The sequence below is a fragment of the Pelodiscus sinensis genome, chromosome 3, assembly GCF_052426305.1.
Source record: "Pelodiscus sinensis isolate ZL-2025 chromosome 3, ASM5242630v1, whole genome shotgun sequence".
NCBI classification, from domain to species: Eukaryota; Metazoa; Chordata; order Testudines; family Trionychidae; genus Pelodiscus; species Pelodiscus sinensis.
Genome location: NC_143054.1, coordinates 164,125,912 through 164,144,900, shown reverse-complemented (window position 1 = coordinate 164,144,900; position 18,989 = coordinate 164,125,912).

The window sequence follows — 18,989 nt, the reverse complement described above, 5'->3', positions numbered from 1 at the left end:
TGCGGGCGCACGGTGCCGGTGCTGGCCCAGGTGCGCGGCTCGGGCGGCGGCGCCGGTCCCGGGCCCACGGCACAAGACGCTCAGGCAGCCCCGGCCCCGGCAAACATGCCGGCACTTGGTGCAAGGGCATCCCCGCCCCTGGCATGCGCCAGGATGCGCGGCCCCGCCCCCGGGCGCCCGGCGCTTGAGTGGCCCCGCCCCCAGGTGCCCGGAAGCCTCTAAAGGTTGGGGACCACTGCACTAAACTGTAAGGTTCTGCCAACACATGCCTTAGAGACTGACAAAAACCTCCTGCTGACTGCATTGCTGCGGGAAGCCGGCAGTTGTCTTCTAAGTCATTCTTTACTGATGATTTGTAAATGATTCTCTGACGCTTTGTAATTGTTTCAGTTGCATTGCCTTTTAAACTCTGCAACTCCTTGTAATCTTTGTTAAATCTTGCAACTTTGTAACTCTCCGCAACTTTGCTTTATACATGCAGAAAATTACTGTAAGCTTGGTGATTGTGGAGCCTTCATCATCATCAACAACAACCATGGGCTCAACGCCCGTTGGTGTCCGCTGCCTCCCTCACTATTTCCTTCTATCTTTCCCCGTCCAGTGCAGAGTGGCTTAGTTTCTGTGGACTAGCTCTGCACCAATCTACTATATCATCTCCGCATTCTCTGTGGGGCCTGCCTCTCCTATTCGAACCATCCATTATGCCAAATACCAGAGTCTGAACTTTTCGCTCGTCATTCATTCTGCAGATATGCCTGAATAGCTGTAACTTCCGTTGTATAACCTTCTTCAGTAGGTTCTCTTTCGGCCATATCTTCCTATATAATTCCTCGTTGGTGACCTTCTGCATCCATCCTATTCTCAGGATCTTTCTATAACAACTCCTCTCGAACCACCCATGTCTCACATCTATACAACATGCTGCTAAATACACACATTTTCGAGACGCTCAGCTTCATTCCTATAATAATTGCTTTATTTTTCCAGATCTTATCCATCACCTTCAAACTCACTCTTGCTTTCAATATTCTAGTCACTATTGTAGATCATACGCCAACTTTGTAACTCTCAGTCACTTTGCTTAGAACTTGCTCTAAACTGCATTCTCCCCGAGATATGAATGTGGATGTGAGCGGAAACTATTGTGGCTGCGTCTAGACTGGCAAGTTTTTCCACAAAAGCAACTGCTTTTGCGGAAAAACTTGCCAGCTGTCTACACTGGCCGCTTTGAATTTGCGCAAGAACACTGACGATCTAATGTAAGATTGTCAGGGTTCTTCTGCAAATACAATGACTCTCCCATTCAGGAAAAAGCCCTCTTGCGCAAATGCTTTTGCACAAGAGGGCCAGTGTAGAAAGCTGAGAACCGTTTTGCGCAAAAAAGCAACGCCCTGATGGTGAAAATGGCGATCGGGGCTTTCTTAAGCAAAACCGCGTCTAGATTGGCCCGGACGCTTTTACGCAAAAAGTGCTTTTGCACAAAAGCATCCGTGCCAATCTAGACGCTCTTTTCTACAAATGCTTTTAACGGAAAAATTTTTCCGTTAAAAGCATTTGCGGAAAATCATGCCAGTCTAGACGCAGCCTTGTGGGTTTGGGATTAGAAATTACAAAGCTGAGCACGTGGAGCCAGATGATGAGTCATCAGACCAGGTAATGAGACTGCTGCTCTGCTGGATCAAGGGAAGTCTGGGCATGTTCCCTGGTGAGAATGTAGATGAGTCACAGGAGTTGTACAGAGGCAATAAAAGAAGAGAGCACATGGCAGAGGCAATAAAAGAAGAGAGCACATCTCTTTCTGACAAACTCCTCTTTCTGCAGCCTGTTTCTTTCCTGACCAGCTCCCCAGTCATGATCAGCAGATAGACCCTCCAGAACCAACATGCCTTAGCTCCTTCTGCAACCTGTGTGTGTGAGAGAGAGAGAGAGTGTTCCCCTTTAGTTTAAATCTTTAGCGGCAGCTCTATCCTCTTTAGTTCAACCTTGTAGTGCATATAGTGGAGTGTTAATTCCTTAATCAATAAATCCATGCTAGTGTAACACTGGGTGGTCTCCAGTGGGAATTTTTTGGGTAAAATACAGGAGTCAGAGTAAGAAGTCCTCCAGCTCAACATTATGTCGAAATAATGGCTTGCTGTGTGGATATGGACTATGTTATTTTGGAATAACACTGCTGTGTAGACATAGCCCGAGTCCTTATAGTGTGTCTCAATGCTGTTCTCATGGGAGATGGCCATTCAGTCTCCATTCACCCCTTGGCTACTTTACTGAGGCCATCTACAAGGGAGCCAATTAGTTCTAATAATGGCAGTGATGCTTCAGTGATGTGGACATTTGTACATGAAAAAAAAGATGGCTGCTGTCAGATCAGTAACACACAAAATCATTCATGTGGCAGTGAAATCCTGCCAGCTAGTTAGAAGCATTCTGGTGTCCAGAGACAAGCATTGAAATTCCTGCTATCTAATCAATTGCAATAAGTATTTCTAATGCACCTATCACTGGGCTATATTGCCTTGATCCAGCAATGCTTTTAAGCAGCGGTCGACAAATTATGGAAAACCCTATTACTTGCCAGACAAAAAAGGGACTCGCCACCCTCCTCCACAAAAAGTGTTTTTTAATGGCATAAATTCCTAATAAGAATAAGAACAGTAATTACTAATAAGTTACTAATAAATATCACTCGTTATTAATAAATCTCTTATAAACCTCTATCTTTTCTCTCTGCTGCCATGTCTCCTCCCCTTGTTCCATCAGCTCCCCTGGTGCCTGCTGCCCCCCAACCCCTCACCCTCCTCTGATGTCCTCACTCCTGCCCTTCTCACTGCCCTCAGCCCTCCTGAGACCTGCCCCCCTCCACCAGCCCTTCTCTCCCCCCGTGCCCACTCCTCCAGTAGCCCCACTCTGATCATGTGAGCTACCCGTTCTCATCCCCTCTCCTAAAACCTCCGTCTACACACCTGCCCTGCCTCTCTCCTCTGGTGCTGGTCCCTCCCCTGCAGGTGTCTGCCCTTCTGCTTCACCCCCAGAATCCCTTGGCACCTGCACCCTCCTGGTGCCTCCCCCTTCCCTCACTGCCCCTGTCCCCTTTGCCCTTTTTTTCCCTGATACCCTCACCCTCACCACCCTCATGCCCCTGTGCCCTCACACATGCCTTGCCCCATCCCTGCCTTCCTCATGCCCACCCCTTCTTTCAAGCCTTCTCCCAGCACCTCCCCCTCCTCCTCTAACCTCCAGTGCCCTTACCCTGTCCTCTCCCAGCATCACCCTGTCCCCCCTCCCACTGACACCTCCCCTCCTGCCCTTTTCCTCATTGTCTGCACTTTACCCTCTGGCATTTGTCTCTCCTGCACCCGTCCCTTGGTGCCTTCCCCTTTCTTCTTCTCCTGACCTCCTCTCCTCTCCTCCCCTCCCCTCCCCACAGCCCAGCCCAGCCCCTTTCCCTCCCCCAGGGCCAGCTCTAGGTTTTTTGCTGCCCCAAGCAAAGCATTTTTGGCCACCACCCCTTTTTTGGTTGTCTTTTACACGTTTGCATTTTGCAATGGGTTTTTTGTTTTTGTTTTAGCCCTATAAATAGCAAATAGAATTTTCATTCTTTTTTTTCCAAAAAGACAAAGGTGCTTCAAGTGAACTCCCCCTTTCACTTGCTGCTGGGTCACAGCAGCCTTTTCCCTGCCCTGTCCAGCCCCTCCCTGTAGACAAGCACCCCTCACTCCCAACCCACAGGGGAAGCAGGGTGCAGGGACAGCACAGAGCCAGAGAGGTGCAGGGATCGAGGGGAGCAGGGTGTGGTGGAGGCACAAGGAATGGGGCACAGGGAATGGGAGGGACAGAGGGATTGGGGTCTAGGGGCAGTGCAGGGAATGAGCAGCACAGAACTGGGGGAGGCAGGGATTGGGGGGAGCAGGGTGCAGGGGAGGCACAGAGAATAGGACGTGGGGAATGGCAGGGGCAGAGGGATCGGGGTCTAGAGGCAGTGCAGGGAACAGGCAGCACAGAGCTGGGAGGGACAGGGATCGGGGGGAGCAGGGTGCGCGGGGCAAGGGCAGTGCAGAGTCGGAGGGTTGCAGGGAAAAGGGAGAGCAGGGGTCCAGGGTGCAGGGTCGGCGTGGGGAACGGACGGCATGGAGACAAAGGGGGGCTGGGACCGTGGCAGGATTGGAGCCGGCAGGGCCAGAGCCGAGCTGCCGCAGCCCTTTAAAATCAGCGGGGCCAGGTCACGCCAGCGTCCTGGCGTCCCACCCCGTCTCCTCGCACCGGAGCTGCATGCAGGCAGCCTGGTGGGAAGAATCGCCACACTTCCCCTTCCCAGCGGCACTCTGCTCCTCCGCTGGCCGCCCGTAGTGCAGGCTTCTGCCAGCCAGTCACAATGGCCCACTGGGCCAGTCCGCCCCTGCACTTGCCAGCTGGTAAAATCTACTCACCACGGGCGAGTGTATTTGTCGAGCCCTGCTCTTAAGCATATGCTTAATTCAAAGCATGTGCATAATTTCTTTGAAGAAAAAAAGACTGCTCATTGCTCAAAGTACGCATGTGCTTAACAGCTCTGCTGGATCATACCTTAGGAGTGCTCAGCATTAACATTAGCACTGCGGTATCTATAATGCAACTGATATCCCACTTCCTGACAACTCCTCACCAGGCATCCCATGTAGTAGACATATTGTCAATCACTAGAAATATAAGCATAGGCCTGCATTCCTCTGGCTGCTGTAAATGATATTTGCATCAATATTTGGCACCGGGATATTATGACAACAGACAAATACATTGGATTCTAATCACCCTGCCTTCCTCAGTCACTTTGAATCCCTAAAAACCCTTCCATTGATGCATCAGCATGTAGAGGGGAAGGGGGAAAAAAAAGCTGTGTTTTCTTTTATTATTTCCAATGAGAAACTCTCCATTATTTTCTCCTCTTGTATGTTTTCTCTTTTTAGTCTCTTCCCCACTTCGATAGTTTATAATAGCAGCTCAAGGTTCAAAGACTTCCCAATATGTATTAGAGATTCAAGTCTCTTCAGGGGCATGACAGACTAGTGATACAACTTGATGGCTTTGGGGAGAATGACGCAATAATCTAATCATAACACCCACAGCAGCAACACAAGACATTCCCTTGCAGGGTTCTGAAGACACACACTTAGGGCTTGTCTACACTTGGTCTACACTAGAGAGTTACCGTAAAATCGTGAGTATAATGCGCACCTATGTATAGTGCACACCCGACCTTTTCAATGTCAGAATCACAGAAAAAACTGAACTCCTATATATAATGCACACCTATATATCTACACTCCTGCCAACAGGTCTGTCAGCACCAAGCCCAGCCTTGCCCACTTCCCGGAGCCATCCCTGGGCTGCCCGTGCACCACACCAAGCTTGTGACTGCCGCAGGGGGCTCCCGCCCCCCCGGACAGCTGCCCGTGCACCGTACTGGGCACACGCCTGCCACGGGGGACCCCTTGGCGCAGCTACCTCCTCCAAGAGCCTCTCTAAGCGGAGACTCTGCCAGACCCACAGCCTGGACCCGGCCATCATTGGTAGCTGCAGCCGAGAGTAGGGGGACGGCCCAGCCAGGACACCCCAGGCCAGGGAAGTTGGTGGCCCCTCCGCAGAGTGCCTCACCATCTTCTCCTCCCATGCCCTGCTGCGCCCAGGGGGCAGCGTGCTCTGCGGCTCACTCTCCACTCCCAGCCTGTCGCTCTCCACTCCCAGCCCCCCTGAAGGAGCCAGGGCGCTGCAGCCTGGCAGCTCCGCTGGCTCCTCTCTTTGTCCAGGAGCCAAAATAAAATTTTTAAAAATAACTGCTACGTATAAAGTGCACCCCAACTTTGACCAGGAAAAAAATTGGAAAAAAGTGCACATTATACACGAGATTTTACGGTATTTCAAAATAACTGCCTCATTTCAAAATAATAAGCCAAGCATCCACACTACTAAGCCCGTTATTTCAAAATAATGGGCTGGTTGTTTCGAAATCTGTACTCCTGCTTTCCTCGGGGAATAACGGTTATTTTTAAATTGTTACTTCAGAAGTTATTATTTTGAATTTAGTTATTTTGAAATAATTTCCTAGTGTAGACATGCCCTTGCAGTGCTGCGCTGGTTGCAGCCACACCACTGAAGTACTTAGTAAAGATGCTACCTCTGCCAAAGTGGGAGCTTCTCCTTTTAGGGTAGGTACTCTTCCGCAAGAGGCGGTAGTTATGTGGACAAAGAGAAGGTCTTCCAGGAGTCAACTTGGTCTTGCTATGTTGGATTAGGAGTGTGGATTTTCCATGCCCTGTGCAATGTCTTTATACTAACATAAGTTCCTAGTATAGACCAAGCTGAAATTCTTCATTAACAGTTATAACAGCCCCAAAACCTTGATGGAATTAGAAATTTATTGTTGGACTTACTGGTTCCAACTCAGTTACCTTAGGGGAGGGAGTGGCACCTAGCCGCTGCTCTTGAAGTGTCCTTTCTTCTGACGGGTGCTCTGGCAATGAAAGGGTCTCAAGGTGCCAGCTTCCATCTCTTAGTTAATGAGAACCACCTGCAGAGCTGGCAGCAAGTTTCCATTGGCAAAGCAGCCGGTGTGGAATGGAAAACCAGAGCCATCACCTGGGCACTTGGAATAAAATATATTCCCCTCAGCACTAGAGCCCAGTAAACAGCTCATCAAAGGCAATCTTTGCCACCATTATTTTTCCTAGGGTTTGTGGCTGAAATCGCTATCTGCGGCAGTGAAATGGGATAAGACAAGGTAGTACAGGTATGGTGCTGACAGCTGCTATATAAATTTCCCAACCGTGCAAAATGTACCATATTCCTGACCTAGGCTGTCCTGATCTAGACTGTCCAGCTTTGGCTATGCTCACACTTCGGTCAGCACCCTTCAAACCCAAGCTTCAGCAGGAGACTGTCTTAGAATCATAGAATCATAGAATAATAGGACTGGAAGGGACCTCGAGAGGTCATCGAGTCCAGCCCCCTGCCCTCAAGGCAGGATCAAGCTCCGTCTACACCATCCCTGACAGATGTCTAACTAACCTGTTCTTAAATATCTCCAGAGAGGGAGATTCCACCACCTCCCTTGGCAATTTATTCCAATATTTGACCACCCTGACAGTTAGGAATTTTTTCCTAATGTCCAATCTAAACCTCCCCTGCTGCACTTTAAGCCCATTACTCCTTGTCCTGTCCTCAGAAACCAAGAGGAACAAATTTTCGCCTTCCTCCTTGTGACACCCTTTTAGATATTTGAAAACCGCTATCATGTCCCCCCTTAATCTTCTTTTTTCCAAACTAAACAAGCCCAGTTCATGAAGCCTGGCTTCATAGGTCATGTTCTCTAAACCTTTAATCATTCTTGTCGCTCTTCTCTGTACCCTTTCCAATTTCTCCACATCTTTCTTGAAATGTGGCGCCCAGAACTGGACACAGTACTCCAGCTGAGGCCTAACTAGTGCAGAGTAGAGCGGCAGAATGACTTCACGAGTTTTGCTTACAACACACCTGTTGATACAACCTAGAATCATATTTGCTTTTTTTGCAACAGCATCACACTGTTGGCTCATATTCAACTTGTGGTCCACTATGACCCCTAGATCCCTTTCCACCATGCTCCTTCTTAGACAGTCGCTTCCCATCTTGTATGTATGGAACTGATTGTTCCTTCCTAAGTGGAGCACTTTGCATTTCTCTTTATTAAACCTCATCCTGTTTACCTCTGACCATTTCTCTAACTTGCTAAGGTCATTTTGAATTACGTCCCTATCCTCCAAAGAAGTTGCAACCCCACCCAGTTTGGTATCATCTGCAAACTTAATAAGCGTACTCTCTATCCCAATATCTACATCATTGATGAAGATATTGAACAGTACGGGTCCCAAAACAGACCCTTGAGGAACTCCACTTGTTATCCCTTTCCAGCAGGATTTAGAACCATTAACAACAACTCTCTGACTACGGTTATCCAGCCAATTATGCACCCACCTTATCGTGGCCCTATCTAAGTTATATTTGCCTAGTTTATCAATAAGAATATCATGCGAGACCGTATCAAATGCCTTACTAAAGTCTAGGTATATGACATCCACCGCTTCTCCCTTATCCACAAGGCTCGTTATCTTATCAAAGAAAGCTATCAGATTAGTTTTGCATGACTTGTTCTTCACAAACCCATGCTGGCTATTCCCTATCACTTTATTACCTTCCAAGTGTTTGCATATGATTTCCTTAATTACCTGCTCCATTATCTTCCCTGGGACAGACGTTAAACTGACCGGTCTGTAGTTTCCTGGGTTGTTCTTATTCCCCTTTTTATAGATGGGCACAATATTTGCCCTTTTCCAGTCTTCTGGAATCTCCCCTGTCTGCCATGATTTTTCAAAGATCATAGCTAAAGGCTCAGATACCTCCTCTATCAGCTCCTTGAGTATCCTGGGATGCATTTCATCAGGACCTGGTGACTTGCTGACATCTAACTTTCCTACGTGATTTTTAACTTGTTCTTTGTGTATCCTATCTTCTAAACTTACCCTCTCTCTGCTTGTATTCACTACGTTAGGCACACCTCCAGACTTCTCGGTGAAGACCGAAACAAAGAAGTCATTGAGCATCTCCGCCATTTCCAAGTTCCCTGTTACTGCTTCTCCCTCCTCACTAAGCAGTGGGCCTACCCTGTCCTTGGTCTTCCTCTTGCTTTTAATGTATTTATAAAAGGTCTTCTTGTTTCCCTTTATGCCTGTAGCTAGTTTGATCTCATTTTGTGCCTTTGCCTTTCTAATCTTGCCCCTGCATTCCCGTGTTGCTTGCCTATATTCCTCCTTTGTTAGTTGTCCTAGTTTCCATTTTTTATATGACTCCTTTTTTATTTTGAGATCGTGCAAGATCTCCTTGTTAAGCCAAGCTGGTCTTTTGCCATATTTTCTATCTTTCCTACACAGCGGAATTGTTTGCTTTTGGGCCCTTAACAACGTCCCTTTGAAATACTTCCAACTCTCCTCAGTTGTTTTTCCCTTCAGTCTTGCTTCCCATGGGACCTTACCTACAAGTTCTCTGAGCTTATCAAAATCTGCCTTCCTGAAATCCATTACCTCAATTGTGCTGGTCTCCCTTCTACCTTTCCTTAAGATCATGAACTCTATTATTTCGTGATCACTGTCCCCTATACTGTCTTCCACTTTCAAGTTCTCAACTAGTTCCTCCCTATTTGTTAAAACCAAATCCAGAACAGCTTCTCCTCTGGTAGCTTTTTCAACCTTCTGAAACAGAAAGTTGTCTCCAATGCAGTCCAGAAACTTATTGGATAGCCTGTGCCTCGCTGTGTTAGTTTCCCAACATATGTCTGGATAGTTGAAGTCCCCCATCACCACCAAATCTTGGGCTTTGGATAGTTTTGTTAATTGTTTAAAAAAGGCCTCATCCACCTCTTCCACCTGGCTAGGTGGCCTGTAGTAGACTCCTAGCATGATATCACCCTCGTTTTTTACCCCTTTTAGCTTAACCCAGAGACTCTCTACACAGCTATCTCCTACATTCATCTCCACTTCAGTCCAAGTGTGTACATTTTTAATATACAAGGCAACCCCTCCTCCCTTTTTTCCCTGTCTGTCCTTCCTGAGCAAGCCGTACCCTTCCATACCAACATTCCAATCATGCGTCCCATCCCACCAGGTTTCTGTAATACCAATGATATCATAGTTGTATTTATTGGTTAGCAATTCCAGTTCTTCCTGCTTATTACCCATACTTCTCGCATTTGTATATAGGCATCTAAGATACTGATTTGATCTTGCCTCCCTGTTGTGCCCTGACCCTCCTTTCTCCTTCCCATTATAGGCCGTAGTCCCCCCCATTTCCAACCCATCTCCCAGTCCCGCACATGCAGCACTTACCTGTGGGCTTTGTTCACCTGCCCCCAACAAACCTAGTTTAAAGCCCTCCTCACAAGGTTAGCCAGTCTGTGTCCAAACAAGGCCTTCCCGCTCCTGGAAAGGTGAACTCCATCTCCGCCAAGCAGTCCTTCCTGGAAGAGCACCCCGTGATCAAGGAAGCCGAATCCCTCCTGGCGACACCATCGTCTCAGCCAGGCATTCACCTCCAGGATGCACCTCTCTCTGCCTGGGCCCCTACCTTTGACAGGAAGGATAGAAGAGAATACCACCTGCGCTCCAAACTCCTTCACCCGTACTCCCAAAGCCCTGTAGTCACACTTGATCTGCTCAGTGTCACACCTGGCAGTATCATTTGTGCCCACGTGGATGAGTAGCATGGGGTAGTAGTCAGAGGGCCGGATAATCCTCGACAATGCCTCCGTAACATCTCGGATACGGGCCCCTGGCAGACAGCATACCTCTCGAGATGAGCTGTCAGGGCGACAGATGGGTGCCTCCGTTCCCCTCAGAAGAGAGTCTCCAACCACCACTACCCTACGCTTCCTCCTCGCAGTGGTGGCAGGAGACTGCTCAACCTTGGACTACCTCTTATGGGCTACCTCAAGAGCATGCTGGGAGGAAAATTGGTAGTAAAGGCTTTACCATGCTAGTATTCACCTTTGGCTTCATGCTAGTTCTCTGACTTCATCTGTTACTGTCACGCACCTCTTTGATATTGATAAACCTTAACCACTGATTTATCCCCATGTCTTTGGATTACTGCTATGTAAAATATTCCCTGACTTCATCAGAGTAGACGATAACCTGTTTTAGGGTAATTCTGAGCAGGTAGAGTTCACACCTTAATTCACAGAACACATCCACACTTGCCCTCTTTCTGGGGTTTGGCCTTATTGGTAACTAAACATAATTCATAACCTAAACTTCCTTCTCAAGCATTGCAGTTTTAGAATTTCCCTACAGCCTTCCATTGTCTTTGTCTCTCATGCCTTCTGCCTCTAACAGAAGGGGAATTTAGCCCTTCTAAATATCTGAGTAAAGCTAAATGGACACATCTCATCTAACCTCTGCACGATTCAGGAAAAATACCTCCCCATCCAGATGAGTGGCCCTAGAACATTGTTGTTTTTGTGTCTAGGCTGCAAACTTGCCATGAAGCACAAACAATACCCAGATAATGAAGAGTTCATGAATCCAGACTGATGGTGGATCCATGTTTATGGGCCAACTGCCAAGACCCGAAATAAATATCCCTATGACTTGAATCTGAGCATCCTCACCTCCCATTCATTTCAGGCATCAGCAGCACCTGGTGTGCTCAGGCCCTTAGTAAGCATTCTTCACACCAGGAATTTTGTACGAGTGGAATCCTCATGGGGAATTTGTCTTGGAAACACATGCTGCATCTACACAGGAGACATGCAGCTCACCAGTCCTGTAAAATTAAAATGAATGGCAAGGTACTGAAGGGAGAGGCAAAGAAATTACGCTGCAATGAGCTGTAGTTTCAGCACTGAAGGCGCTAAAGAGCCCCTGCTGATCTGTTTCATAAAGCTCATTTTTTAAAGACACTTGAAGCCAGTGCAAGAAAGTTGCTGAGACCCGAGGAGCAATTTTGTTCTAAACATTTAAAACAGGGGGATCTTTTTTTAGTCAGAGTTTTAATTTCTTCTCCAGTTTCTTTTGACTCTCCTGCTTTGTTGGAGATTGGGGTTTGTTGAAGGGAAGTGACTTTGTCAAACTTTTCCACTGAAAAAGTCAGTCAAAAGCTAGACAGACACAACTGTATTCTCTCAACTGTGTGAAATGACACTGTATGAGTCGGAGAGGTGGCAGCTGAATGGTCAGAACAGGGGGCTAGACGCCAGGCTTCCTGGATTCTGCCACTGCTGTGCTATGTACACTTACACAAATATTTTAGGCCAAAATTTTCAACCTTGGCTGCTGAAAGGTAGGTCCCTACATCCATACTTAGGCACTTAAGCCAGTAGTCTGGTTTGCAGATGCTATGTACCTATGGTTAGTGGGAGTTGTAAATATTCAACCCCGCTGAAAATCAGGTAACTTTTTTTCAGATGCCTAAACAAAAAAAGGGAGATACTGTATTTCAATGGAGCCAAAAGGGGTACATGCGCTAGTCTGGTTCTTAATAGTGCCTAAGAAAGTCCTGAAAGTTTGGGGGGTGAGTTGTTTGCTTTATTTTTTTGCTTTATTTTCAGTTATTAATCTGTTATAAAAGATTGACAAAATAATTATAGGTGAGTTGTTTTACAGAAAGTGTTCAAAGACTTACAAGTACATAGCTTTCTTTTTTACTTCAGATCCTAGGGGACAATCCTATAGTTCCTAAAGAATTAGTGAAATGACATTAAAAGAATCAAGAGACTGAAAACTGACCATCACAGGGGAAGATGGGCCATTTTAAGTGTGACCATCTGTCTTGTTAACATCCACAGGACTCGCTCACTAATGATTATTTAAGAGAAAGGATGTTTTAGTTAAAGGTCCAACATCGCTCTCCCCTTTAATGATATTCCTGTTGTTTCCAAAGTTAAAAAAATAATACCTGAAGCAAAAGCAGGGTTTTTTAATTGTTTTAAAAAACAACTATATTAATGGCCTGCCTTATCCACCATAAAAAAAAAAAGACAAACCCGTCTTTTGAAGGAGTCTTTCCCTGGTCAACTCTAATAGGTACCCAGCTTTGCAAATTTTGACTAATGGAGACATATATTCTCTGCCCACACAAAGCATGATGATATTCCTACTGAATGGCAAAATTTTGACAGCAAAAAAATAAGCAGAACCAGGCCTCAGTAGAGGAACATCCCTAAGGCATTTAAGAGGATACTAATGGAGCTGTTTACAAATTAAGATACTTCCTTGAGATGCATTTGGAGAGAAAATGGAGTGGAAGGAGAACTCTCAGACCTTGACTTTACAGCTAAAAGGGTATGCTTTTATTTAACCTCAGGCAAACAACGCACATGTGAGCTATCCTGAGGTAAAAACAAGGCACTTCCGTTTATCATGAGGCAAACTTTTTGCCAGGGTCAGCCCTAAACCCCTATGGTGGGAGGGAGAGAGGGGGAGGAGAAAGGTTGAATTCACAGTAAAACTGAAGTACCGTATTTTACCCAAGATAGCTCATGTACATTTGTTTCCAGGAGATAAAACACACAACTTCAGTGGAGACATTAGGTCCATAGAAATGCAGCCAAGTTGTCTGGCAAACTGTAACCTTTCCTTCCCACACCCTCAGGACCAGACAACAGAGGGCAGGCCCTAGTGCCATAAAGGCCGGGATCCTTACACTTCTCTTTGATGGAAATGTGAGTGCCAGCTCTGAAGGTTGCAAAAGGAAGATAACCATTCTCAGAGTGTAGTTATTAATGGTTCACAATCATGCTGGAAGGGCATAACAAGTGGGGTTCCACAGAGGTCTGTTTTGGAACCGGTTCTGTTCAATCTCTTCATCAATGATTTAGATGATGGCATAGAGAGTACCCTTATTAAGTTTGCAGATGATACCAAGCTGGGAGGGGTTGCAAATATTTTGAAGGACAGGGTCAAAATTCAAAATGATCTAGACACATTGGAGAAATGGTCTGAGGTAAATAGGATGAAGTTTAGTAAGGACAAATGCAAAGTACTCCACTTAGGAAGGAACAATCAGTTTCACACATACAGAATGGGAAGTGATTGTCTAGGAAGGAGTACTGCTAAAAGGTCATATTGGACCACAAGTTTAACATAGTCAACAGTGAGACACTGTTGCAAAAAAAGCAAACATGATTCTGGGATGCATTAACAGGAGTGTTGTGAGCAAGACACGAGAAGTCATTCTTCCACTCTACTCTGAGCTTGATTAGGCCTCAATTGGAGTCTTGGAGTTCTGGGCACTACATTTCAGGAAAGATGTGGAGAAATTGAAGAAGGTCCAGAGAAGAGCAACAAGAATGATTAAAGGTCTAGAAAGAAGCAGAGTTGATTGTCCCCAAGTCCTGCTCCATCTGGAATTCCAACTGTCTTCTAGTTTCACTATCTAGCGTATCCAACTGAGAATTCTTTTTATTCATTACAGCAAAACCAAACTCCTTAGGCCCAGCTCAAGGGTTACAGCAGTGACTGCATTATGTCCTCATGAGTCCAGCACCAGGCTCAAATCCTGCCAGGTGTTCAGTCTTTGATGAATAAGATCTATATCAGGTCATTTTGTCAGCTCTGGCCTCCTCTGGGGACTGCATCACAGACAAATTTGAAAACCAGGATTTCAGTGTCTGCCTCACCTGGGTCATGAACCTGCCCAGACACATGCCCGGTGGGATGTGATCTGCAGAGCAGACCAGGAACAAAGTTAGTAATTACACCAGAGGAAAGGTAGGCATTCAAAACTCACCTGAGATGCAATTTCCATTAATCTCTCTGAACTGAAGTCATCACCATTTGATCTACACAAACCAGTAAAGTAAAAGGGAACAGCCAGAGCAACCCCCGGGATGGAAAAATATCCAACTGGAAACCTCCTGAGTTCCCCAAACCAGTCAGTGCTCCACCAAAAGCCCTTTTCTAAAAAGGGTCCCATGTAAAGAAGGCACACCTCGACCCAATGGCATTGATCAAATTCCTATAAATGAAGTGGGACAGTACCATGATGGTCATAAACCATAGACCTTCTATACAGCATCTTTCATTCAAGGGTTTCAAAATACCTCAAAATGTCAGGATTTTCTGACATTTAAAAAATGTTTTGGGGAAAAAATTAAAAATTTGTCAATTTTTTTCCACTAGAAAAAGAAATTGCTTCCCAGCCCAGTCTATTTCATTTTCCAAAGAGTGAAAAAGGCAGCAGGGTTTAGTGTGAAGCTGGTAATAGGGGGAAATAGAGGAGTCAAAAGCAAGGTGGGAAGGAGAATGGGCTTTTCCCAACAGTGATGAAAACAAGAGGAAGCAGAGAACTATAGGAAAGAATAGGTCGTTCCAGGTTGGAGATGTTGAGCTGAAGGGGGCAGTCAGTCATAAGATGTCAGGAAGAGAGCTGGGGATATAAGGGAGGTCAAAGGTGGAATGGTAGATTTGAGAATCACTTTGCACGGAGGAAGGAGCAAAGGAAGAAAAAGTTGAATGAGAAATGGAGAGGCTGGGAACACAAAGGACAGCAACAAAAGAGAAAGACCGTTTGGGACATCAAATCCTCGCCCTCACCCGGCAGGTTCTTGCTCCAGCTCGCGGGCCTCTTGCTTATTTCACTAACACTGCAGCTCTGTAAAAACAATTAATCAGCAGCCTTGGCATGCAAGTGACTCAAAGCCAGGCTGTTCCCTCAAATTATATTACAGATTTTGTGAGCAGAGGCTGGTTGTGATCTGGTGAATTTGTGTCTCCTCCAAAAAGGAGAGAACGGAGACAAATGAAAACAAAGTGCTTCCATCAAGGGGTCCTATCATGTGTCTTACCACATAAGACCATCAACACTCAAAGGGCTGTCTTTCCATCAGAGTCACCCCAGCTCCACCAACAGCAGCAAAGGGAACATAGCACCAAGCAGACCCCAGAGGACATTCCATCAGCGTGAATAATAATAAGGTAGTTTTCTTTGTTGGGTGTTTCCATAGCAACACATGGACGTGATTCTATTCTCCAGTTTAAACCCCCATTGCAAATGACAGAGTTTTGGTTTTTTAAACAAATTTCTGCACTGAAATTTGCCTCTTGTCTGTAGGCTTGCTTAATCCACCTGTGTGCAGCCAGCACCACCATGTGGCTAAAGGGAAAAACTTCACCCCCAGTTCCAAAAATTTAAAACTCAAGTGCCTCTTAATATCAAGTTTTAGGATCCCAGTAAAGAGCTGGAGAAGACTTTGGGGAGCACTGAATCCACACTCCTTCATGGCAGGATTCTCATCAGATATTAAATGAGTTAATTTCTAGCAGACTGAATAGTTGAGGCCACCACATATTCTAAAAGGCAGCAGAATCTTGCATTGCAAGGATCCCAGCCACAGATCTGATGCCAGCATTAGGCACCTGCCTCTTGGATGCAGACCTTGAGTTGCGGGTCAAGGTCCCCATCCTGTTACTGTCTTTTGGCTGCTTATTACATTTTTGGCTGGCCGCAATTCAAATAAAAAAACTCCTATTGACATCAAAGCAGGGGTGCGGAAATACTGGCCTGCAAGCCATTATACCTGACAGGCTCACACTGCTATATTTACCTGCTCCTCCCAGGTATGGGCGATCACAGCTCCCACTAACTGTGAATCGCCATTCCCAGCCATTGGGAGCTACAGAAAGCTGTGTCCCAATCCCTGTGGCTTCCTGCTGCAACCATTGGCTGGGAACGGTGATCCATGGCCAACGGGAGCTGCAATTGCCAGTGCCTGCAGAGGTACTGGTAAATATAGAGGTGGTGGCCCCTGGCGAGCCGCCATTGTTTTATTGCCCTCCCTGCTTCAAAGGGAGCACAATGGGGCCCATTGTTTCCATTCTCCTCTTAAGTGAAAGGGTATTAGGTTTAACCTGATGGTAGACTGTCATAAATAGTCCAGCATTCAGGGCTAAGGTTATGATGCAGAGGGTCCTTAGCTACTGGAGTAGAAGGGAGTTAAATCAGGATGTGTGTGTTAGCTTCGGTGCCACTGCCCAAACTGGAGCCTTAATCTGGTCTGTTGATTATTTACTTCTTCCCAGGACTGGGTGAGGAGATCGGGGAGGCTGGCCCATGAATTGTTGAGTCAGTACAGGGCTACAGTCCTAGGCTAAGGCATGCGCTAAAGGAAAGCTTAGCATGATTTATTTGCTTTGTATCTGAGTGATGTTCTCCCCCTTGTGGCTGGTCCACAGAGCAGATATGGGACCTATTATTAGAGTTGGCTAAACAAGATCTTATTGTGGCCACATGACCTCTCTGCTTTACTCCACATTCTACTTTTAACTATCTGGTGAGGTCACCCAATCTGAACTCTTCTGTCCCTCCGTTCCTGGGGACCAGCCTCCCCTCCAGTCACTGCAATTGAAGCAGTACCTGCCCCTCAATGAGAAAGGAACATGCTCAATTCTCCCTCTCAACCAGCAACACTAGCCAGCTAACGTGCAAGACAGGTGGAAGCCATGCCTGACTAATGCTCCTTTGTGCTAATACAGGAACACATAATAATGCTTCTGCAGCATTGAATTGCTTTTGCTGCATAAACAGCAGAGTCCCAGTACAACATCTTGGGCTCACGGAGGCTAATTCTTCTGGCAGTAATGTAAATAGAGTGGACACACTGGGGTAACATTCCCAATCCTCATCCCCCTTCTTCGGTGGCATTTCTAATGCCTACACCGCATAGGTAATTTACTCAGCTCTCAAACAGGTAAGTTCCACCAACTAGGGAGGGGGATTCTCTCTGTGGTACAGCACTAGTATTCCAGCTTGCCCCTACAACCGAATAAAACTAAAAACATTTCAAGCCACCTTTGACACCCCTGTAACACACACAGAGTTATATATTTCACTTTCAAAATGTATAACTAAAATACCCTTTATCAGCCCTAAGACACCTGTCTTAGCTTCAGCAGGGCACCTCTGATCATACGGGCCTCTCCTACCACTTCCTGTCTTGTCACCCATAATCTTGGCAATATTCTTCCGAGTGGTTAAATCTCAATCTCTAACACATCAGGCACATCTATGGCAACAAGGCTGGTGTGGAAGTTAAAGCTCAAGCTTCAGAAGGACTCTAAGCCTCATGCAAAAGCTTCAGTACAGGTATTTGCAGAGAAAGTGCCTCAGGCAAACCCCAGCTGACATTGGTATCCAGATGGGTGGAGAGAGAGAGCTTTATGAGAGAAAAGATTTGAGAACTCAGCGTATACATAAAGGGACCCTATTTGAACTGCCCTTCCTTCACTTCTAATCAAAACTCTGACAAACATACTACAGAGCAGGCTCGCTAAGTCAACAGCAAACTTCACTATTGACTCAGACAGCAGGGCAGATCCCTGAAGAGACTGGTGCTTTGTCAATATTCTGCACTTTGACTAGCCATCCACCCTCTCTCTCACAGCCAGACACCAAGGAGAGGAAGAACAGCCAGCCAGTGAAACTGTAGAGTTCTGAAAAGGTTAGCTCAGCACAGCCCCTGCTCAGGAATCAGCAAAAACAAACAGCGGGAGAGCTTCTTTTCACGATCAAGTTGTTAATGCGCCAACTCGAACTCTCGCCATAATCTCACTATACCTGTGTGGCTGCGTCTAGACTGGCAAGTTTTTCCGCAAAAGCAGCTGCTTTTGCGGAAAAGCTTGCCAGCTGTCTACACTGGCCGCTTGAATTTCCGCAAGAACACTGACAATCTCATGTAAGATTGTCAGTGTTCTTGCGGAAATGCTATGCTGCTCCCGTTTGAGCAAAAGCCCTCTTGCGCAAATGCTTTGGCGCAAGAGGGCCAGTGCAGACAACGCGGCATTGTTTTGCACAAAAAAGCCCCGATCGCGAAAATGGCAATTGGGGCTTTCTTGCGCAAAACTGCATCTAGATTGGCATGGACGCTTTTCCGCAAAAAGTGCTTTTGCGGAAAAGCATCCGTGCCAATCTAGATGCTCTTTTTCGCAAATGCTTTTAACGGAAAAACTTTTCCGTTAAAAGCATTTGCGGAAAATCATGCCAGTCTAGATGTAGCCGTGTGAGTCTATGGACTCCTCAGATGCAGCACCAGCTGCTAAGAGCCCCAGCATGCATTAAAGCATAGTAAAATCTTGTTTGATTCCTTAAAAGAGTGCATTGTCCATATTAGGATTTGCCAAGTGAGGCTTGAAATGTCACTATTTTGTGCATGATAAATGTCTTTGTAAATCTATGGAATGTTCTAGGGGAATTACTTGCCCAGAATTTAAAGCTTCCATCTGTAAAAAAGAACCACCAAGCAGACAAATGTCAGATGCGACACTTAGCATAAATGGGGTGGGGGAGGTAAAGATTTTACTCTGCCATCATTTCAAAATGTACAAGCTACGCTGGTGCAATTTCTAATCTCTGCATAAACAACCCTTAAAAAAAAAAAAAAAGAGAGAGAGAGAATCAATAGCACATCTTTCTCTGACACTGAAGAATCAATA